Source organism: Mustela erminea, chromosome 1 (assembly GCF_009829155.1).
Source record: "Mustela erminea isolate mMusErm1 chromosome 1, mMusErm1.Pri, whole genome shotgun sequence".
Classification (NCBI taxonomy): Eukaryota; Metazoa; Chordata; class Mammalia; order Carnivora; family Mustelidae; genus Mustela; species Mustela erminea.
This window is the reverse complement of record NC_045614.1, coordinates 59,430,747-59,454,230: the sequence shown is the minus strand read 5'-3', so window position 1 is coordinate 59,454,230 and position 23,484 is coordinate 59,430,747. Positions and strand designations below refer to the sequence as shown.

Here is a 23,484-nt window from a genome sequence, read left to right as displayed (position 1 = left end):
TCTCTTTTATTGAGCTCATTTTTTATTGTATTTCTCAGAAATGAGTTTTTGAAGGCTCCTATCCCTCTTTAGCTTCCTCTTCTTATAGAGCAGTGGTTTTTGACAGGTGATTTTGCCTTCCAGAGGACATTTGCTGGTGTCTGGACCTAATGCCTGTCATGACTGGGGGAGGGGGCGGTTGGCATTGGTTGGTAGAGGTCAGGGATACAGTGCCCAGGACAGCCCCACAACAGAGAGTTACTGGAATAAACACATTGACAGTGCTGAGGTGAGAGACCCCACTCTAGAGCAACATTGTAGGCCTCATTGTCAACTGATAGATTTCTCCTGGGGAGTCCTAGACCAGGTGGGGCCATCTAGTCCAGGTTAGGTGGACACACAGGTGATTTTAGAATAGACCACCATTTTTGAAGCAATGTTTTAGCATCTTGGGTAAGAGCTGGGCATTCATTAAAATCTTTCTTCCAGTGTGAGGACCCCAGGCACTCCCATGTTTAGATCTTCCCTTTCCTGAGCTGTTAGGAACTCCGAGATCATACAGTGCCTACTCCCGGGGGCTTGACTTAGATCCAGCACCCCGTTTCTTTGCAGAGCTCAGGTCTTCTTGCCTATCTTTGAAAGCCTAGGGGCCAAAGGAGACACCTGTCAGGTGGATACCAATCACGGATGCTGCCCCATCACCACTGACTCTTTCCCTGGGCTGTGATCCACTTGAAGAAGGGTGCTACTAATTTCCCACTCAGTCCTCCCCTTGGGTCTTCCCTCCCTCATTCTAAAGTCATGTCTTAGTGTGTTTATCAGGTTAGGCCTGTCTTTTTTTTGGATGGGGCCTGCTTTCCCTCTCCTTTGGGCAGGAGTGACAGAAGTCTATAATCCTGGGACAGCTCTTCTTCTTCTTTTTTTTTTTTTAATTAATTTATTTTTTTCAGCATAACAGTATTGATTGTTTTTGCACCACACCCAGTGCTCCATGCAATCCGTGCCCTCTCTAATACCCACCACCTGGTTCCCCCAACCTCCCACCCCCGCCCCTTCAAAACCCTCAGATTGTTTAGGAGAAGGGAGTTGAGGGAAATTGGAAGGGGAGGTGAACCATGAGAGACTATGGACTCTGGGGCAGCTCTTCTTGCTGCTTACTTGGACACAGCTGGTCATGAGAAGCCACAGCCGTATGAGTACCTCCGTGTACCTCCACTAGCCATTTCCCAGCACATGGAACATCAAGGGTTGCAAAGCGGTTCAGGCTGTAGTGTGTTTCGGCTATTCAGAGACTGCACGCAGACTCCCCAGGCCCTGTCGTCGCCTATGGATGAGAAACCATGCCGGAGCCAGTACAAGGCCATGGCGCTGCCTGCTCTTCCCATGTCGCCCGAACAAGACCTGGTGATTGCCCAAGTGCATTACATATAAGCTTTGTCTTTTTCCCTTTCTCTCCCTGCCTTGCCACATCTGTTCATTCTTTCAAATCCATTTTTCACTGCATGCCTCTCACCACTGTCACCAGTGGTTTTGGCAGTGTGAATGCTGAGGAAGGAAGACTTCATTGTCTGGGGTCAGAGAGACCTCCTGTGCACTCAGTTCCCATCCTGACTATTGCTATTGATTCGGGCTGCGAGATGCCAGTTCAGCTGAGCGCTGGTTCAGGTTGGTCAGCCAGAGGAACCTAATCTGCAGGGCTTGGTCTGGCTGGGATGCAGTGATAAGACCTCGACCGTCCATGCTGCTTTGCTGGCTCTGCACTCCCTGGTGGCCATCACCGCAGAGCAGGTAAAATGACTTCTCCCAGAGAGCTGTGGCCTTGCTGCTCTCCTATGCCAGCTTTGCAGGAGCCATCCATAGCTCTTTGTTGAGTGCCTAAGAACCAGACCCTTGCCCTGAGGCTTTATAAGGTGGATGCATTCATTCCCATTGGACTGGTGAGGATTTAGGACCTGAGGGACTACAAGTAGTTTGTATAAGACAACAGAGCCTCCTAAGTGGTGGAAGTGGGAGTTATACTGATAGATGGCTGATTCCAGAATCTTTAGTCTGGCCTCCACTGTTCAAGCTGTGATTTGTTTATCTTTTTAAAGGGGAGGAAGAGGGTTGTCCAGGTGGCTCAGTCCGTTGAGTGTCTGCCTTCAGCTCAGGTCATGACCCCAGGGTCCTGGGATCGAGCCCCACATCGGGCTCCCTGCTCAGCGGGGAGCCTGCTTCTCCCTCTTCCTCTCCCACTCCCCTTGCTTGTGCTTGCTCTCTCCCTGTGTGTGTGTGTGTATGAGAGAGAGAGAAATAAATAAATAAACAATCTTAAGGGGGGGAAAAAAAGGTAGAAAGTGGTGCCTTCAAAAACGGAAATGGCCCTAACCTAGCAGAAGCGGCCATGTTGCCCTGCCTGTTGTGTGCCAGACTGTCCTCTCCAGACCCTCTGCTATCATGTCCTGCACTTGTGAGATGCTTCTCCCAGGAGCTTGCAGCTGTTCTGGCCTGTCCCTCTCAAGGCAGCCTGTGGAATTAAGCTCTTTGGTTAGCATTCACACTTGCCATAGATATAGTGAGTACCTGCAGCTTTGTTCCCGTCCTCATGCCAGTGAGAGTGCTCATGGTAAAACTGAATCTGGAAGAAGTCTTAGGAACAAAAGTGGGTCATTGATTTGGGGGGAAAACCTCACAGAGTCAAAACTGGTGCAGGGTGCCAAGAGCACAGGATGGGCCAGGTGGGGGTGCCAAGAGCTGCACAAGGCCACAAATGCCAGCACTTCTATATCTTGGGCTCATCGTCCTCCCAGGGTGCATGTCTCCATGCACTGCCTTCCTCCCCTGGAAGCATGCAGTGAGGGCCTCCCCCATGACCCATTTCCCCACTGGGAAATGCAAGGCCTGCTGGGCTCTGTATTTCCCGCATTTAGCCCATTCCTGTGCTTCCTAAATAGTTAAAAGTTAAAAGTTATAGTCCTGTTCATCCCCATGGCCCCATCATCTGTTACCCAGTTGAGAGCAGCTGTCTGTAAAGGTTTCCTCACCTTTAGTGGCAGTCCCCAGAGTTCAGATTTCTTACCGATCCGGTCAATCCCCTACTCAGAATGGTGGTCCCTACCTCTCCTTACAGTCTGCACTCCACAGTCCCGGGCATCAGCCCTAGGCCATCTGCTTGCCCCACAGCCCCACGTCATGCTCTCCTACCAGCAGAACTGGCCTGCAGGAACTTTGATCTACACTCAGTCCTCCTTCTTGGGCCTTATCTGCAACCTGCTTCCCCCACTGTGGCCTGTACTTCACCTGGTCAGTTCCTGTATCCTCTTTAAGACAACTCAACCATTTCCTGCTCCAGGAAGCCTGTCTGGATCCTCTTGGCTGAATGCAGTGTTGACTACCACATCCTGACATGGGTCCATCTCTTGCCCTAATTTGAGCTCCTGGTCAGGAATTGATGCTTATTCACACATCACAGCACCAGATATCCAGAATCCAGAGAAGGGAAAAAGTGGGAGGAGAAGGTTACTCTGCAGGAACAGTTCCTCCCACCCCAGTGCTGGTCCTGAGGGAGGCTGATGACCTTTCCCCACAAGGGGCCAGCCCTTCAGAGGGAAGGGCTTCCAGTCTTATCATCATCGGCAACTCAGACCCTTCACTAGACACATGCAGACGTAGCGGGGGAAGGTGCAGACACGTGGCTCACACTCTGTCTGAAAGCCACATCAGACCCTTCCCTCAGACACTGAGAGCACCAGTGATGATGTGGGGAAAGTGTTCCAGTTTTTAGTGCCATTAAAGACCTCCAGGGCTTGTGGTGAAGGCTCTTGATAGCATCACGCTTTATGCAGTTTTAAATAAAGCAAAACCAGTTTTGAGGTGTTTCAGTGTTCTTAGAAGCTTACAGTGCCAGATTTTAAACTCAAACACAGGGCGGTTAGGTTATTTACCCATGTTAAATGGCTCATGAAAGGGCTTCTAAAAAATAGTGTCCCATGTTTTATTTGAAATGCTCTGATATAAAGAATTCATGCACTGTATCACCATAATATTATCACCATGCAAACCTGTAGGATCCTGTGCTTTCTGCTCTTCTCCCAGGAGAAGTACAGGTCATTTCATTGTTGTCTCCTTTTAAAATGGTCAGACTCGGCAAATATTTTAGATATGCTAGTGGCATCTGAAGTCAGTGCCAGCCAGGAGTAAAATGAATAGAACAGATCGTAGGATCTGCTGATTCACTCCTGATTGTTGGTTATTAGCTGGTGACTTTACCTAACCCAGAATGATGGTACTTACAGGATATCCAGGCTTTGCCAGACACTGTGCGGGCACTTGGAAGTATTAGCTCCTGCGGCCTGTTCCTTTGTGGATACTCAGTAAATGTTTGTTGTGTGCCTCTTGAGCAAATGAAAAGAGAGCTCCCAGCCACCTTTGAGGGAAAACTGCTTTCTAATCAAGTTTTCACCAGTATTGGAAAGGGGCCTGGTGGGTTCAAATGATACAAAAACCACAACCGAGGTTTCCGGAAGAAGAGTTAGTGTGAAGGGCTTCTGAGTCTAGTGAGAAGAAACTGAGTTAAATTGCCAAGACTCCAGGGATGTTTGCCCATATGTGGGAACTGTGTATGAGGTAACAGATTAGTCTGCCAGAACTGTGACAGTGTTATGTTGTCATTTTTGGTATTTGTATTTTGTGACATTTAAAAAAGTGTGGTGAAGTATAATTGTTAACATTTTGTGTTTTGTCAGCAGTGTTTTATTGAAAATATCTCACTTTCCTCCTGAATTTGTGATCTTAAAAACATAGGCAGCTCTTTTAAATGCAGTATTAGTTATACCCTATGACCACTTTCCCCTTAGTATACCAGAATATACTGCATTGGAAAGTGGGATTCACTTCACAGGAATTCATTTTACAGCAAACTCTAACAGAATACATTTATTCCATTAAGGTAAGCATCCTTGTTTTCTTTTAGATCGACTCAAATATGTTAGTGATTGAAGGGAGAATAAGAATTATGAGGAAACGTGGATCAATAAAATTTAAAGAAGGGAAGCAGACAAATGACTCAACAAATTGAGAATTGTGAGCAGAATGGAGGAATGGGTTTAAATGGAATCAGGGAGGCATCTGAAGGGCTTTCAGTAGGAAGAAGATCCAGATTATGAAGATTTTAAGTCACTGGGCTATAGCTGACTGAGATTCTGAGGCCAAAATCAGGCCTCTGCTGAAATAAGAAAAAAAGACAGAAATGTATGAATCTCCTTAGTTTTCAAAAAGGAACTTAGGAAGGATAAACCAGAAACTAATGAGACTGTTACCCACATGAGTAAGTGGAAATGGGCAAGGAAGACAAGGAAGGGAATCGAACACCTCTGAGTGTGCCTTTTATACATAGTTGCCTTGTGAACCATCTTAGTGTGTTACTTAAAAATTAAATAAAGATGGAGATAAAAATTAGTACAAACAGAAGTAAATGAACCTAGCTATATATCAGATACATGCCACTCCACACAGAGAAACAGTATTAATTTGGGTGGACTTCTAGTGTGGGCAAGAGGACTAGACTGATTTCTCCTTGCTCTTTCTCACCGAGTACAATTATGTATCCTTAAATAAATTGAGAGGCAACCATAGGAGAAGTCTGAAAGGTAGGAAAAGGAAGGGATACTGGTTAGGGACTCTGGGACTAGAGGAACAACACAGTGGCATGGGTGCTTCCTGACTATCCCACCCAGTGACAGCCAGCAACCCAGGACCAGTATCTTCATCCCCCAACCTGTGGCAGACAGCTGCCCAGGTAGGCTCATTGCCTCACCAGATTGAGGGGGAGTCTTGCCAACCATACTCAGTAGGCCCAATGGCACCAGGAAGGGAGACCAAGTGGAAGCACCACTGACAATGGCACCAGGAAGCACTCTCCTTCCCTGTTTGAAGGAGACCCCCTTCTCTTACCCAGAGACCCCAGTGGTTCAATAGCATCAAGAAGGGGAATCCTGCCACAGAGAAGTGTAGAGACTTCTCTCTCTCATCTGGAAACCCCACATGACTAGGAAGCACTGATCTGGGAAGTGCTCTTTGACCTGTGAACCAGAGAATCCTTTCTCCTACTTAGAGTCGTTGGTGGACTACTGGCATCATCTGGGGGCATCCTGCCACAACTTGTTGGAGTAGTGGTCTTTGTGTACTGTAGGTCATAGACTCCCACCACCTGGAGACACTGGCAGGCCTGACACTGGCAGGAGGGATCCCCATCTTAATAAGTGGCTGGCAGGGAAGCCCTCTTTGTCCCCACAGCCTGAAGAGGCACTTTCTGCCCCCACAGGCAACCCCAGCAGGGATCAACAAGAGCCCCTGTGGCCTCAGATGAACCCGACAGACCAGAATAGTACAAATAAAGGCTCTGATTCAAGAAGCTGAGCAAAATTCCAAAGAAGATAAATTCAAAGAAATACACACCTAGATCCATAATAATGAAACTTCTGGAAACTAAGGACAAAGGAATCTTGAAAGCAATCAGAGAAAATCATTGTATTCCTTACAAGTTAACACCAGTCTGAATGACAGTGGGGTCTCGTTTAAGACCATGGAGGCCAGAATAAAGTGGCATGTTTTTTAAGTACTGAAAATTAAAATCTATAACTATGAATTCTATACCTGGCAAAACTATCCTTTAGAATGAAGAGGAAATAAAGATACTGTCTGACTGCAGAGAACTAAGAGAGTTTGTTGCTAGCCAATCTACCCTTAAAGAATGGCTGAAGTGAGTGGCTGGCTCAGCTGGTGGAGTGTGCAACCCTTGGTCTCAGGGTTATGAGTTCAAGCCCCACATTGGGTCTAGAGATTGCTTTAAACATGAAATATTTAAAAAGTAAGAATGGCTAAAGTAAGTTCTTCAAAAAGAAATAAAATGATAAAAGAAGTAATCTTGGAACATGAACAAGAAAGAATGAACAATGGAAAAAGCAAAACTATGGACAATATAATAGATTATTCTTTTTCTCATGAGTTTTTAAACTCGTATTTTGTGGTTGAAACAAAAAAATATAACACCATCTGATGTGAGGCAAATATATGTATAAAAATATGCTCATAGCAAAGGTGTTAAAAAGTGGAAAGTATAAAAGAACCTAAATCGAAGTAAGGTTTCCATACTATACTCCATATGGTAAATTAGTGATACCAGTAGAATATGTATACTATAGTACTCAGTGTAACCACTAAGAAAATTTTATTAAGGGATACACTGAAAAGCACAATTAGTAAATTAACATGGAATCCTATGAAATATTTAAGTAACCCACAGGATGGCAAGGAAAGAGAAATGGAGAATGAGAAACAGGGAATAAGCAGAAAACATAATAAAATGACTTAAGCTTTAACATGGCAATTACTTAAGCTTTAAGTAGCTTTAGTAGTACTAAAGCTTTCAGTAGACTTAAGCTTTAACATGGCAATAATAACCTTAAAGGCAGAGGTTGCTAGAATAGATTAAACACACACACACACACACACACACACACACACACAGAGCTGTGTATTAGAAACTCAGTTTGAATGCAGTGACATAGGTTGAAAATGAAAGGGTGGGAAAAAAATATATGTAAACACTGATCCAAAAACATTGGAGTGGCTATATTAATATCGGATAAAGTACTTCAGAACAAAGAAAATTAATGGACACAAGGAAGGACATGATGTGAGGATAAAAGGATCAATTTGCTAAGAAGATATAGTAATCCTAAATGTATATGCCCCAAAGAATAGAATCTTAAAATACATGAAGGAAAAACTGTAGGGGTGAAAGGAGAAACACGCAAGTCTAAAATAATAGTCAGGAAGACATCAAATCCCTTTCTCAGAACTGATAGAAGAACTAAACAGAAAATCATCAAGGATGTAACATTCCTAAATGATGTAACCAACCAATAGGATCTAATCAACATATAAAGAATACTCCCAACATTCACAGAATCCATATTTTTTCAAGTACCTATGGAACCAAGATAGACTATATCTGAGGTCATAAAACAAACCTTTCCAAATTTAAAAGAGTTGAAAGCATATCAGAATTTGCAGGATACAGGGAAATTTGTAGAAGTAAATGCTTACATTAGGAAGAAGGAACAGTCTCATATTAAAGTTTTTATCTCAAGAAGCTAGAAAAAGAAGAATGAAATAAAGCCAAAACAAGCAGAAGAAAGGAAATAATAAAGATAAGAACAGAAATCACTATAACTGAAACAGAAAAACAGTAGAGAGAATTAATAAAAAGCTGGTTTTTGGAAAAAAAATTTAATAAAATTAATAAACCTCTAGCAAGATTGACAAAAATAGAGAAGACATGAATCACCAATATCAGAGAAACAGGTTACATCCCTGCAGACTCCACAGCCATTGGAAGAGAGTAAGGTGACAGCTTTATGCTCATGGGCATAAAGGGCCAGTTCCTGGAAAACCACAAACTACTAAAACAACCAGGATGAAACTGATAACCTGAGTAGTTCGCAGTTCTGTAACAACGGAAGAAATTTACTTCATGATTTTGAAACTTCAGAAAAAACTCCATGCACAAATGGTTTCTCTGGAGATTTCTACTGAACAATTGAAGAATTAAAACCAATTTTATGCAATCTCTTCCAGTAAATACAAAATCAGGGAAAACTTTCCAACTCATTTTGAGGCCAGTATTATCTTGACAAACAGTATTACCAAACCATTTAAAGACAAAAAGAAACTACAGACCAATATCTCTCTTCAATTAGACAAAAAATCCTCAACAAAATATTTGCTAACCAAATCTAACAATTTTATATAGATATACCATGGGTATATAAAGTGGGGTTTATTCCAGGCATGCAAACCTGGGTCAATGTTTGAAAATTAGTCAATGAAATCCACCATATCAACAAGGTAAGAGGGGAAAAAACCATTTGATCATATTAATTAATACAGAAAATATGTGACAAAAATCAATAACCATATTTGATAAAAACTCTCAGAAAATTAGGAGTAGAAAGGAACTACTTTAACTTGTGGAAGAGCATTACCAAAAAGTCTGTATCTAATGTCTTATGTAATGATGAAGTACTGAATGCTTTCCCCCATGTTCGGGAACAAGGCGAGGATATTTGTTCTTACCATTTAAACACAGCCTGGAGTTAAGCCACTGGTAAGACACTAGCCACTGCAGTAAGATAAGAAAAAGAAGATAAAGGCCATATGGATTAGAAAGGAAAAAAGAAACTGTCCCTATATGCATATTGACATGGTCATCTACATAGAAAACCCTAAGGAACTACAAACAAACAAACAACAAGCCTCCTAGAACTAATAAATGAACTTAGCAAGATCACAAGACACAAGATCAACATACAAAAATCAATTGTATAAGAGATTGCTGTAATGGTAACAACATTTGGAAACTGGAATTAAAACCACCAAAAGCATGATCCGTAAAAGGAGAAAATTGACACAATGGACTTCACCAAAATTAAAAACTTTTATTCTATGAAAGAGTCTGTAGAGATGAAAAGGGAACCTACAGACTGGGAGAAAATATTTGCAAACTATATCTCAAACTCAAGACTGGTATCTAGAATATATAAGGAACTTCCACAACTCACCAGTTAAATCAGACAATCAGTCCAATTGGGTAAATTAACCAAGGGGATATACAGATGGCAGATAAGCACATGAAAAGACACTCAGCATCATTAGCCACTAGAGCTGTGCAAATTAAATCCACAATTTTATATCCCTACATACCTATCAAATAGCTAAAATTAAAAATAGGGACAACACCAAATGCTGACAAGGATGTGGAAAAACTAGGTCACACATGTATTGCTAGTGGGAATGTAAAATAGTAAAACTGCTCTGGAAATAGTTTGGCAATTTCTTATAAAACTAAGTGTGCAGTTACCATAAAACCCAGCAATTGCACTCTTTGGCGTTTATCCCAGAAAAGCAAAAACAACATTTACACAAAGCGAATACTCATAGAAGCTTTATTCATGATAGTCAAAGCTGGAAGCAACCCACATACTCTTCAACAGGTGAATCGTAAACAAAAGTGGTACATCCATACATAGAACACTACTTGGCAATAAAAAGGAATGAGGTATTGATATAAAGATGAATCTTGGGTGACTGTCCAGGGAATTATGTTGAGTAAAAAAAAAAACCCACATCGTATGGTTAAATATTGTGTGATTCTATTTCTACATTTTTGAAATGATAAAACTGTAGGGATGGGAAACAGGTTAATGGTTGCCAGGGGTCAGGGAAATTGGAGGTAGGTGTAGAGGGGAAGAAGGTGAGTATCATTATAAAAATGGAGCAGAGGGGACCCCAGGGATGGTGGCATTATCCTATATTTCAGCAATGGTGATGATTACATGAACCTGTACATGTGATAGAATTGCATGGAACTAAATATGCACAAATGAGTGCATGCAAAACTAGGGAAATCTGAGTAAAGCTACAAGATTATATCAGTGTCACTTTCCTGGTTGTCCTAGAGCACTACAGGATGTTCACCCTGGGGAAACTGGGGGAAGAGTATATGGATTTCCTGTATTATTACTGACGACCACCTATAAATCTATAATTATCTCAAAATGAAACATTTAATTACAAATAAATATAGGTAACTTTTGAATAGAGTACTCTGTACTTCCTCAATGAAGTGTATTCGAAGAAGAGAAATCTTGAATTTCACGTGGTAGGTTTTCATCAGCAGAACTGGTGTAGCAATTCCAAACTATTTTATTTGCATCACGTGATTGAACGACTGAGCACTAATGTGAGGAACTGGAGTTCTCCCTGGACGAGAGGGAACTGCAGACTTGGAACAGAGGGAGAGCAGGTAGCAGCACCCTGTGGTACTGCTTCCGAATTAGAGAAATCAACGCAAGCTCATGGTGAACCCCCCCCCAAGTAAAGACCCCCTCCCCCGACAGGAGTAAGTACTCTTTTTTCCAAGATCTTGATTTCTAAATAACCATTTCTAACTGAAAGGAATCAGTGCCCCCTGAAAACCGCCTGGTCCAAGAATGGAGCAGGAAATGGAGAAGCTGAGCCTAGAACATCTTATTTTGTGACAAAGTAAGAATGTGTTTTAAAAATGTGAGGGCCTGTTAATCTACAAAGGACACAGGAGCCATATTGCAAGAAGTCCCACTCACCAAATTTAGATTATCTTGTTTGAGCAAACAAAATGAGTAGTGGCAGAAGTGGAGTATAATACATTGAATTTTTTTAAAAGTATCTAGGTCCATACTAATGTAAAAATATTTAGAAATCAAAGAGAATCAGGAAAGGAAACTGTCTTTACAAGAATGACAACTAATAAATATAGAAAGAATTATAATCAGTTGTGCCACTATTGTAATAATAATTCGGGTAAAATTCATGAATTGCTCTAAAACTATTGGATGAAAGTCTGTCGAGAAATAGGGTAATCACATATTACAGCATCACTTCTCAGATCATCTATTAATTATAGAAGAAAAAGGATATGGTTGTAGAAACATATTCCTAACTAAATATCACCTCAAAACGTAGTGGCATAAAACAGCCACTCTGTTATGATCCTGGATTCTGAGAGTTGGGTTCAGACAGGGAGCGGAAATAGCTTGTTGCTACACAATGTCTTGGGCCTCATCTGGGGAGATTCGAAGGCTGGGGGTGACTTGATTGCCAAGGACGACTGTGGCTGAGGGCTAGAATCACTCATACATCTGGCAGTTGACGCGAACAGTTGGGATGTCAGCTGGGCAGAATCTTCACCTGTGGGCTTACTCATAGCATGGTGGCTAGGTCCCCAGACAGGAAGGGGAAGTGCAAGGCGTTTTATCATCTAGACTCCAAAGTCACATGATGTCTATCTTGCCATATTCTATAGATTAAAGCAGTCACAGAGTTCCACCCATCATCTGGGGAAGGGATATCAACCTCCCTGCAGTGTGGGAGGGGTTTCCTGTCACCTTATGAACAGAGGATGAAGACAGAAGACATTGGTGGGCCATCTCTAGAAAATACCTCCTGTTCCACAGTAGAGAAGTCTAGTGGTCATCGCCTTAATTTCTGATCCCCGATCACAGGACACACTGAGAAGGACACTGAATCACCTGAATTGTTTTCTCTACTGAGAATTTTAGCCTAAATCTAATCATGAGGATATAATCATTCAAATCCAAATTGAGGAACATTCCCCAAAGCAACTGTCCTGGACTCTTCAAAAATATCAGTGTCCTAGAAGGTGAATAAGAGGGTGGGACCAGTTTAGATGAAAAGAGAATGAAGAGCCACGTCAACCAAATACATCCTGAGTTGAGGGACTGGGAATGCCTTTGGGACAACTGGGGAAAACTCAAATGTAGATTTTTTATTAGAAAAGTATTCTATTGATGTGAAGTGTCCCAAGTGTGGTAGTTGTTTGTGTTTAGAGACACAAAACATCAATGTCCTTGTTCCAAGGAGATGCAGCCGAAGTATGAGGGGTGACGTGTCAGGAGGACTGCAGCCAATTCTCCAAGAGCCTCAGCCGAAAAATGTGTATGTCAGCGTGTGGATGGACACGGGGACAATGTGTAGACATGTAGACGTGGCGAAACCCTAGCAATGAGGAATCTGGTGAGCAGTGATACTATTCACCGAGCTGTATAGGTCTGAAACTTTTCAAAATACAGACAGTACCTCATTTTATTGCACTTTGCAGATAATTGTGTTCTTTACCAATTAAAAGTTGGTGGTAGCCCACATTGAGCAAGTCTCTGGGCACCATTTTCCCAGCAGCGTTTGCTCACTTTGTGTCTCTCTGTCACGTTTTGGTAATCTTTGCCCTGTCTCAACCTTTTTATTATTGTATTTGTTCTGGCGATCTGTGCTCAGTGATGAGGACTCACTGAAAGCTGAAAAGCTTAGTATTTTTTAGTGATAAAGTATTCTTAAATTAAGGTATGTGCTTTTTTTTTTTAGACACCATGCTATTATTGCACACTTAATAGACTACACTATAGTATAAATACAGCTTTCCTATGCACTGGGAAACCAAAAAATTTCTTTGACTTTATTGCCATAATCAGTCTAGAATGGAGCCTGCCATATCTCTGAGGTATGCCGTAAAATCCCAGGGGAGGCCTTTCCAGCTCCGGCCCCGGACGTAGCAGCCGCCGAGATGTTGATGCCCAAGAAGAACCGAATTGCCATTTATGAACTCCTTTTCAAGGAGGGAGTGATGGTGGCCAAGAAGGATGTCCACATGCCCAAACACCCTGAGTTGGCAGACAAGAACGTGCCCAATCTTCACGTCATGAAGGCCATGCAGTCTCTCAAATCACGAGGCTACGTAAAGGAACAGTTTGCCTGGAGACATTTCTACTGGTACCTTACCAACGAGGGTATCCAGTATCTGCGTGATTACCTCCACCTGCCCCCTGAGATTGTGCCTGCCACTCTGCGCCGCAGCCGCCCTGAGACTGGCAGACCACGGCCCAAAGGTCTGGAGGGAGAGCGACCTGCAAGACTCACACGAGGGGAAGCTGACAGAGACACCTACAGATGAAGCGCTGTGCCCCCTGGTGCCGACAAGAAAGCTGAGGCCGGGGCTGGTTCAGCAACTGAGTTCCAGTTCAGAGGCGGATTTGGTCGTGGACGTGGTCAGCCACCTCAGTAAAGTTGGAGATTGTTTTGTTTTGAATAAATTTGTAGCCAGAAAAAAATTTAAAAAAAAAAAAAAAAATCCCAGGGGAGGAGTAAGCCTGCACCCAGACTCTGTCCCTACATATCAGAAATAAGATTTCTGGGAGGACAAAAGTAAACAAAGGGGTGTTGTGGAGGACGAAGAAGAAAAAGACAAAGGAGAAAGAAAAGCCACCATCAGCATTGCCCTTTGGTCCAGTAGACACGACCCACATGTGACTGTGTATCAGGTGTGGTACACCTGGAGTCTGAAGAGTTAGTGGGGCCTGCTGACAGACCACCCCCACACTTTCTAGGAAGGAAATTCTTAGAAAGGCATCTGTCGACTTGCCTCATCCCATTTGTTTTGTAGAGCCAGAGACAGGAGAGGATGGTGGCCTGAGAGATGGCAGAGGTGCAGCAGGTGTGGACGGACTTGGTCCCTCTGCCATCTGCAAGAGCCCAGCCCCTCCCTGACCTGCAGCCAACCCAGGAGGCAGAGCATCCTCCAACCTCTGCAGCGGTGGCTAGACCACTCAGAGCTAGACCCCAAACACTGTGCTCCCACTCTGGGGCAAGCAGGCATGCTGGTCAGGACTCCGCTCAGGAGCAGGAGGCTGGCCGTGCCGGGGGACAGACACCCAAGGGCTCCCACCCCCTTGTGCCATTCTCTCCTCAGAACTAGGAGCAGGGGCAGGAAAGAACCTTCCCTGGGGAGCTAGGGCTCTAGCAGCTCTCTGCTGACCTCTCCCACAGGAGTGGTTCCACCCAGCAGAGGGGGCCTCAGTGGGCCAAATCTTCCCTACCCCTTAAAAGATCATCCCTTTTCATTCTCCCTCGGAGCCACTCTGCAGAAAGCGTGGAGTTTGGGGCCTGAAAGAACTTTAGATGACCCTGAGGGAATTGAGAACTTTCTGAGGCCAGCAGGCAGGTGTATTTGGGTGAAGGTGCTTGGACCCTTACCCCCAACTGTACACTCTGCTTCCAGCCACTCCTTGCCTGCCTGACTTGGGCTGGCTGGGGTCTGCGTGCTGAGAAGCAGGCCTCGGAGGGTGGCTGGACTAGCTGAGGCCCTGGGGCTCTGGCACATCCAGATGTTCACACCCGCTACCTTGCCTCCTGAGTTGGCCATGCCCATGGCCCCCTAGGAGTTCAGAAGTGAGGCAGGCCTGGCAACTTCTGGCTTGGGTGAGGAAGCAGTTCTGCAGCTCCTGACAAGAGTGCCTTACTGAAGGTAGCAGGGCCTGGCCAGGGCTCATCCAGGGAAGAGAGCTATACACTAGGAGGTTCTTTTCCTTCTAGCCATCCAATCCACCCTTCCTTTTAACATGTGCCAGGCTGTGTGTTGGGAGCTGCAGACACGATACCAAAAGGAAGACTCAGACCCTGCATGTTTCAACTGGTTCCCAGTCTGATGGGGACCTGGATGTGTCACTCAGTAACACAGTGAGTTTGAGAAGTGCTTTGAGAGGAGTCCAGGGACAGAGGCACCGAACACCCTGGGGCAATCCAGGAAGGCTTCCTATAGGAGACTGTCAACTTGAAAGACCGCTTATAATCTACTGTTTTGTATATTTCATCCTTTCTTCCCTCCCTCTTTTTCCCCTTCTCCCCTCTCTATGTGTCTGTCTGTATTTATTTATATTTAAGTGTATATTCAACTACCATTAAATAAATAGGAGCAGATGTTTTCTCATGGACATCTTTCCTTGGCAGTATGTAATGATCTATCATACTTTTAAGAAATCTGTGTAATTGGAGATACCATAATGCATTTAACCCCTGCTGATGGTCACTAGTTCTTTACTCTTATAAACAATGCTATAGTAAAAATCCTTTAATATGTGTCTCTCAATAATGATGTTTGCTTATGACAAGAGATGCTCATTAAAAATGCTAATACACATTGCCAAATGGCCCTCCAGAAAGGCTTTACTGATCCCACCCTCCCCAGCAGTGTGGGAAAAGGCCTACATATCCCTGCTCCTGTCTTTGTCATTTTCATAGGTGCAATGTGTCCGGTATCTTATTTGCAGGTTTTGGAATTCATGTTGAGGCTGAGGGTCCATTCCTGAGTCTGTTGGTCATCTGTATGTGACATAGGTTGTGAGGGCTGCAAAGGCCTGGTGGCAGGTACTTCAAGGCTGGGGGGAGCAGGCCATGCGGTGGTTGAGAGGTGTGGACAGTGTGGTGTCTTCTGGAAGGGTGGCCGTGATTATACCTGGCTGTGGGATGCCTGAGGAAAGCAGTGGACCTAAGGCTAGACAGGAGGGCCCCAAGTATGACTTAGGAGTTGGGGCTTTCATCCTGAATGGAGTAGGGAGCCACTGGTGGCTTCTGAAGCTCCCGTGATTGGTGTTTCTCCTGCCTCTCCCATCTCCAGGTGTCCCTCTTACCTTCAGTTGGCTGCCAAGCCACCCCTGTGAGGAAGGAAGTACCTGCCAGGGCAGGAGGGCCAGCATCCCCTCCCTTGGGCTCTCTGTCCCTGTGTTCCTCAGAGCCCTGAGCTCCCACCACGGTACCTGCAGGTAGTAGGAATGGATGTGACATGACACACACCCTCCCAACCCAGGAGGCACTGTGAATTAGTGAGTGGAAGAGAAACATTCCTAGATTTCAACCTGGGTTTCCCCCTCGGCCGCATTTCCTGTTAGTTGCTGGGTGGCAGTGGTAGTTTGCGCTCTAAATTCATGCATGGAGATGCCTGTCACACAGAGCTGTCGTCGGGGTGGAATCCATCCTGCAGGTGCTTCATCAGGAGCAAAGTGCCATGGACAGCTCACTGATGGAGCTAACAGTCTTGGCCCTCCATCATGGAAGTGAACTTGGACCCTTGCCTCAACCCTTCAATTCATAGTTTCAGATACTTGTGAATTACTTCCTTTAACTAGTCAATTGTTGGTAATAATAATTATCATGTTAGCTACAATGCATTTAACACCTACTATTGCCGGGTCCTATAGTAGACACACATCAGAAATGGTGGTCTTTTGCGGGGAGCACCTGGGTGGTTCCATCGTTTGGGCGACTGTCTCTTGATTTCAGCTCAGGTCATGATCTCATGAGATGTGAGATGGAGCCCTGTGTTGGGCTCTGTACTCAGTGGGGAGTCTTCTTGGGATTATTTCCTCCTCTCTCTCCCTCTGCCCCTCTTCTTGCTCAAGCATGTGCATGCTCTCTCTCTGTCTCTCAAATAAATTAAAAAAAAAAAAAAGAAAGAAAGAAAGAAATGGTCTTTTGTCCTCACAGCAACCTCTAAGGAAGTGATGTTACCTCCATTTTATACAAGAATAACTTGAACCTTTCTGAGGCAAAATCACGTGCCTAGGGGTTCTGGAAGAGCCAGGACCAGATCTGATCATACTGGCCGCTGTCACTGGGGCATTCCTACTCCTTCAGGAGGCTCCCTGCCTCCCTGAAGACCACTGCCATGTGCTGTATCAGAGTGTGTTGCTTATGGGGACGAGCAACCTTTTAAAATGTATTTTTATTTATTTATTTGGTTTCTCCTCCTCCTCCTTTTCCTCCTCCTTTTTCTTCTAAGTGACTCTCAGAACCTTTCAGACGGGTGTGCTGACTGTAACCATCACCCACCCATCCTTCCTCCACATTACAGAATGTCACCCAACCCCGCATGACCCGCAGGCTATAGTTTTCTGATTCCAGGCCTGTTTTATTTATGCGATAGAGCTCATTAGCTGTCTCTACATATGTCAGGCTGTATTTTTGGATATGAAAATAGAACCTTTTAAGAAATACCTTTTTGAAGCCCCCAAACATTAGGCTTATGCTTAAAAGCTGTGTAGATTTCTTCAGTACTTGTGACATTTCCTGTTTGCATTTGCACAGCTTGGAGAGCAAATATACTTTGATGGGTTACAGATTTATTTTCTCTTCCCTTCCCGTAGAGTTCATGTCTTAGCTCATCTGGGCATTTCTGTTTTAAAAGGAGCAAAATACTTATTTGAATCTGTTACTTGCGCTTGTATCAAGTTTTTTAAGAAATGCTTTGGCAGAGAAGAGCGCACACCCTGGGCAAGACACCCCTAGATTTGAGTCCTAGCTTGCTCACTTTCCAGCTGCAAGCCTCGGGTTCTTTGTGAAGTGGCATGAGTTATGCAAAAGCACTTTGGGCCTGGCATACAGTAGGTGCTTATGGCAAGTGGATTCCTTCTCCTGTAGGTGAGGTAGCATCCTGCAAAAATGAAATCCTTTCCTGGAGAGTCTTTTACAATCTTTAGTAAGCACTTAGCAAGAACCTTTTATGTACTTAATATTGAATTGGGTCAATTAGTAATTTTTGCCATAAAGGAGGGAATCATTTCTAGCATAGGTGATAATTTATACTATATATACATTGAGCTATATTATCCCCACAAAGCCAGCTATCCACCAACATTTGGAAACCATTCTAAAATTAGAAATTGGCATCCATAGGAGTTGACAAACCATGAAGAAAATTCATCTGTGTGAAGGAAAGGAGAAACTAAAGTAGGCTCAGCCTCTCAGTAGGTTCTTACTGAGAATTGACAATAGGAATTTGATTCGTTTCAAATTATTTTGGGTAGCAGAGGGTCCATGAAAGAGGTGGGTGTAGGAATGGATGATTAGAAAGTGTGGTTGAGCGGCTTTTACCTTTTTTCAACTTTTTTCCTCTTTTGATTTTCTTTTTACAGAAAGTCTCAAACCCAAAATATCAAGCAGCTAGGAAACTTAACACAAAGCACCACATTTCTGTGGCCCACTGTAGTCCAGATTTTGAATAGAAAGGTGAGATTATTCAGAAGTCAGTATTCTTTGGGGAATGTGTGTCTGGCCACAGTGCTGCCCATCTGCCCCCCTTTGGAGGTTCCTCAAGGGGAGCCTGAGCATCTGTCTTGCCCATTTCCTCCTTTAGTTTGTGCACTAGACAAGTTGCTTGATGAGCACCTGCTGACTGAGGCCAGGAGGGGTCTGCTGTCATAGGGCAAGTATGGGACAGCGACTCTGGGTACGTTCCCAGGCCCAGCTCCATATCTCAGGATCTCTCTACTGGGGAAAGAGGAGTCTCCAGGATAGACAGCCAGCAGTCCATCTGGTAGTCCTAGCCAACCTGGGTTCATTGTGCAACAGTGAGTTTGAACACCTTGTTGCATGGCAGCGTGACAGACCCACCAGCTCTTTTGAGAGACTGTTCTTTAATCAGAGCTGTGATCTCTGGGTACTGGGAGCACTGAGATTTCCTTCTACTTCCTTTGAACCCCAACCTAGCCCAGCTGCCCTGTTCTTTAGCTGCCTCCACTTCTTGGCAGAGAAAACTGAGAGCCCCATTTTGCTAAGATCCCTAGGATCTGCATATTAGTCTAGACTCCTTCAAAGATTCCAGCTCCTCCGTGGAAGTTAATTTTTTTTTTAAGATTTTATTTATTAATTTGACAGAGAGAAATCACAAGTAGACGGAGAGGCAGCCAGAGAGAGAGAGAGAGGGAAGCAGGCTCTCTGCTGAGCAGAGAGCCCGATGCGGGACTCGATCCCAGGACTCTGAGATCATGACCGGAGCCGAAGGCAGCAGCTTAACCCACTGAGCCACCCAGACGCCCCAGCGTGGAAGTTAATTTTAAAAGCTCTATTGTACAATCGGTCCAACCACAGTTTCAAACATAGTTTACGTGAAAATTCTTGTCCCGAATGTAATTGTTTGTAGCAAAGGATACGAACTATTTTGGAGAGTAACGTAAAGATGATGAAGATAATAAAGATAAGGAAGGCGGTACATATCCAAAGATTTAAACCTCGTCAGCACCTCATCTGTTGATGCATGTGCATGAGAAAGATTTTCTGCTTGGGGGGCAGGAAAAGTGGCCGCCTCACAACACACACCAGATGGGTGGGGATTGTCATCTGTTGCCTTGCTACTGTCGTTTGCTCTGGCTGCCCAAAGGGGAGAAGGGGTGCCAGATGGGCGTCAGAAACTAGGAGGGCTGATGTCGGCAGGAGACGGGGAAAGAGAGAAATGTGAGAAAGACGTCATGGGCCATGCTTTCCGGACAGGAAGTCCTGGACAGAAACCCCAGGAGGAATTGAATTTTGGGTAAAACTGAGGGTGAGTGGGAGAAGCACTCTCAGTGGTGCTAGCAATCAGGCAAGGGCTCAGATGCAAGCGACCACAGTCAAGGGTGGGAGAGCTGCCCACTGTATTGGTCTCCTTAAAGGCTTGCTCTAGGAGTACCTCTTAAATGTATTTATTAAAACACCTGAATTTAAACACCATCACCAGTGCCCATTCTGTTTTGAAAATAGAAGCTCCTTTACTGGGAAACTTCTCTAGAAATAAACAAAAGTATATGCCTAAGGAGAGATGTATCAGCCCTGCCTCTGTTGGACTTAAACAAGTGGACTTCTGGGCGGTCTTTTGAAGAAGTCTATTAGGTTCTGTGCTCTTGTTCAAAACCAGGCAGCATGCCCCTTGCCCCGTGCTGTTTGGTACACTTCGTATTATGCATGGGGACTACTGAGATATCTTGCCTCTTCTTAGAGCCTTTTAACCATACTCTGGTAGCTTTTAACCCACTGAGCCACCCAGGTGCCCCTACTCTGGTAGCTTCTTTTGAAGGTGAAATGCGCAGTCTCAGCTCATCCTTGTCTGGAGCATCCCTGGTTGGTTAGCCTGCAAATGATCAGACCTGGGCATACCGGATGGGGCTGGGCGAGAGAGCTGGGTGATCCTGATCTTAGCAAGTTGCTCCCATGCGGCTTGGTCCCTTGGGGTCCCCGGAACGGTGTGTGTGGTCCTGTTTGCCTCCCTACACACCTGCAGACTTTCAAGCATGTGGAACTGGTTATAACCCCTTAGCACAAGGTGGCAGCCACAGAAGCTGTCCCCATCCCCTGGCTCAAAGGGATAGGAGGACTGCAGATGACCTGATCTCAGCAGTCTTTGTGCTGCCAGGCCCAGGGCCAGGTGCTGGGATGGGGGCAGGCAGCCATCAGTAAGCCCTGAGCGCTGTCCTCCGGTTCACCACCTGTGGGGAGAGACGAGCAGATGCTTGCAACAGCACGTGATGGCAGCAGCCCCGGGCAGTGGGGGTCACGAGGTAGCCCAAAGGAGGCTGTGTCCAGAACCGTTCCTGAAAGAGGCAGCATCTGAACTCATTTGTCTGGAAGATTCAGTGCTCTGGTCACCTACAGTATACTGAGGGTTATCGAGAAGACTCCAGCAGGGCTTTTGCCAACAGCACTAGGTCTCACGGGTAACATGAGGTGAGGTAGAGCAGGATCTGGAGGCAAGCTTGCTGGCGCTGGCTTGAGGTTCTGGGGTGGAGGAGTCTGCATGTCAGGCCTAGAGGATGCAGAAGCATGGAGGTGTGGAGTGGCATGGCATGTTGGATGGTTCAAGATGGCAAACATGGGAGTGGGGCACAGGATAGGAGTGGGTGGCCCGCAGGGCAGCGGTTGTGCAGCTGAGGTGGACTGACACTCACCAGAATGGGCAGGAAGATGACACCAGACTTGGGCATGTTGTAGGACCAGGGCAACCCCAAGGTAGGAAGTAGCCATAGGGAGGGAGGCGCCGGCCGAAGAAAGTGATGTCAGCTGTTCTCCAACGGTGTGCCCCTTGCTCAAGGTTCTGAGTCTGTCAGGGATGTCAGTGGCCCTGCTCTGGTCACACAGGCCCCTGATTGAAATGCCCCCAGACCACATCCAATGCAATAGGTGTTTCTAGTACAGAGTTGAAGATGGAGTCAAGACTGGGAAATGGATGCTGGGCAGTCAGAGCCCCAGCCTGTCCCGAGTAAGAATGAACAGAATCCATGCAAAGGGTCTACCGCCCCCATCATCTTTATTTCTCCTCATTTCACCTACTGCCCTGAAGTTCTCCAGGACCCGCATTTCTTGGGGGGCTGGGAATAGAGAAGCAGCCCAGGTGCCTTAGAGAATGGGTCCAAGAATATGAAGGACGGCAGTTCTCAAGCTCTTTGGTTTGGGACCTCTTTACACTCATAAAAATTGAGAACCCCGAAGAGCTTTTGTTTATATGGGCCAAAACTATCAATGTCAACCTTAATAAGAAATGAAATAGCATGTTTCAAAATAGTTTATTTGTGCATTTAAAAATAATTGTCATAAGCCTATTACATGTTAATATATATAACATTTTTAATGAAAAAATAACTTTTTTCAATAAAAAAATTTAGTGAGGGGAGTAGCATTATTTAAAATTTTGCATTCTCAATGTCTGGTTTAATGGAAAGAGAGCTAGATGCTCGTATCTGCATTCAATCTCTTGCAATCTGCTGTTTGGTTGAAGCATATGAAGACGATCTGGCTGCACACAAGAATATCTCGTGTGGGTCAAGAATATCCCCCAGAGGGTCTCAGGGAACCCCCCAGGTGTCCTCAGCCCACACTTTGAGATCTCCACTTGTAGATAGGGGAAAGCCCTTTTAGATTGTAGGTGCTGGTTGCTCCCAGATGGGCACCGTCTCCAGTTACTGAGCTCCACCCTTTCCTACCTACCCCTGTTCCCCTGCCCCATGGGCCTGGGCTATTTCAGGACCACGGTCCACTCTTTGTATTTCCCTTTGGGGAGCTTGGTGGTCTGTGAGATCCCCTTTTACCTGCCTCTCATCCTGGACTCATCTCCTTCTGACTCCATTTCTCCTGTCTCTTCTGCTCTGAGCTCCACTACTTGCCGGCTCCCTGCTGTCTAGCACACCTTCTCCTGGCACAGGGAGCCCACACCCCTGGATGGCAAAGGAGGTCAGGACCTGAGGAGGAGCCATTGTACCACTTGGGTGCCAGCCTCCCACATGCTTGGAACCCTTCCTGAGCCACCACTTGTAATCTAGGTGCTGGCAGGGGCCTCAGGAGCCTCTCAACCCCTTCTTACCAGGACAGCACCTCTGTCACAGGATTCAGCCTCATTCATTGGGCACCACAGCTCTCCCTCCACCCTGCCCCTGACCCTTCCCTCATCAACCCTGCAGTTTCCTTTTTGCTTTCCTGGGTTGCTTTTTGGCTCAAGGCTATCAGCTAGAATGTGTTGGAGAATTATTCTTTTTTCTATAGCATAGGACTATTTATTCTCCATAAAGATTGATGAAAATCCTCTGTCCTGAGTCTCAAATTTGGTATCCACTGTGGATGTTAGCTTTATACCCACTCCTGGTCATTATGCTGTGTGCAGATCAGCAAGAGAAAAGGGGAAACTATCCACCAGAGAATCAGCTAGAGGCAGGCATCTAGATGCTCTAGAATAGCAGTCAGGCATGCCCCTCAGTGACCGCGTAACCTCAGGCAAGCGATTTACTCCTGTGAGTGTCTTCCCCCCCCCCCCCAATCTATAGAGTAGGGCTGTTAACAATTCCTACCTTACAGCACAGTCCTAAGGATTAACAACCCAGCCCATGGCTAGTGCCTAGTAAGTGGTAACTTCCAGCGCTATCACTGCTGTCACTGCTGTCTTTTCTTCCACCCAGGGATTGCTGGCTTGCCTTCTTGGGTTGAGTGCCATTATTTGTACCAATCACTGTGGATGTTCTGGTCATGTCCCAGTGTCAGCTGGGAGTTCAGGAAGATCCACGTTGGCCCCATACAAGGGGCTCTAGCTCACTACTGCCATCCCTGTGTGAAGGCTCAAGAGAATGGCTCCCAGAAAAATTCACTTTTTGTTACCCTGGCTGAACTGAGGCCTGAAACCAGGCCTTGCAACTCTTAGCCATTCATTCCCAGTGGATTTCCAAGGACTCTAGACTCTGACCAAAACATTAGTGATGTCCATGGGGTACTAGCTTGCCGAGGGCATCCTGGAAACCCTGTGCAGTGGGCCACTTTGGGCCATTCGCAGAGCTAGAGATATCTGGG

General features: G+C 45.2%; 1 protein-coding gene and 1 pseudogene across 8 annotated transcripts in view; both read left to right on the top strand.

Moving 5' to 3' along the window:
* Positions 1-23,484, top strand: part of CHCHD6 (coiled-coil-helix-coiled-coil-helix domain containing 6) — a 239,866-nt gene that overhangs the window by 144,922 nt on the left and 71,460 nt on the right. The window lies entirely within an intron of this gene.
* Positions 13,106-13,682, top strand: LOC116588686 (annotated as a pseudogene).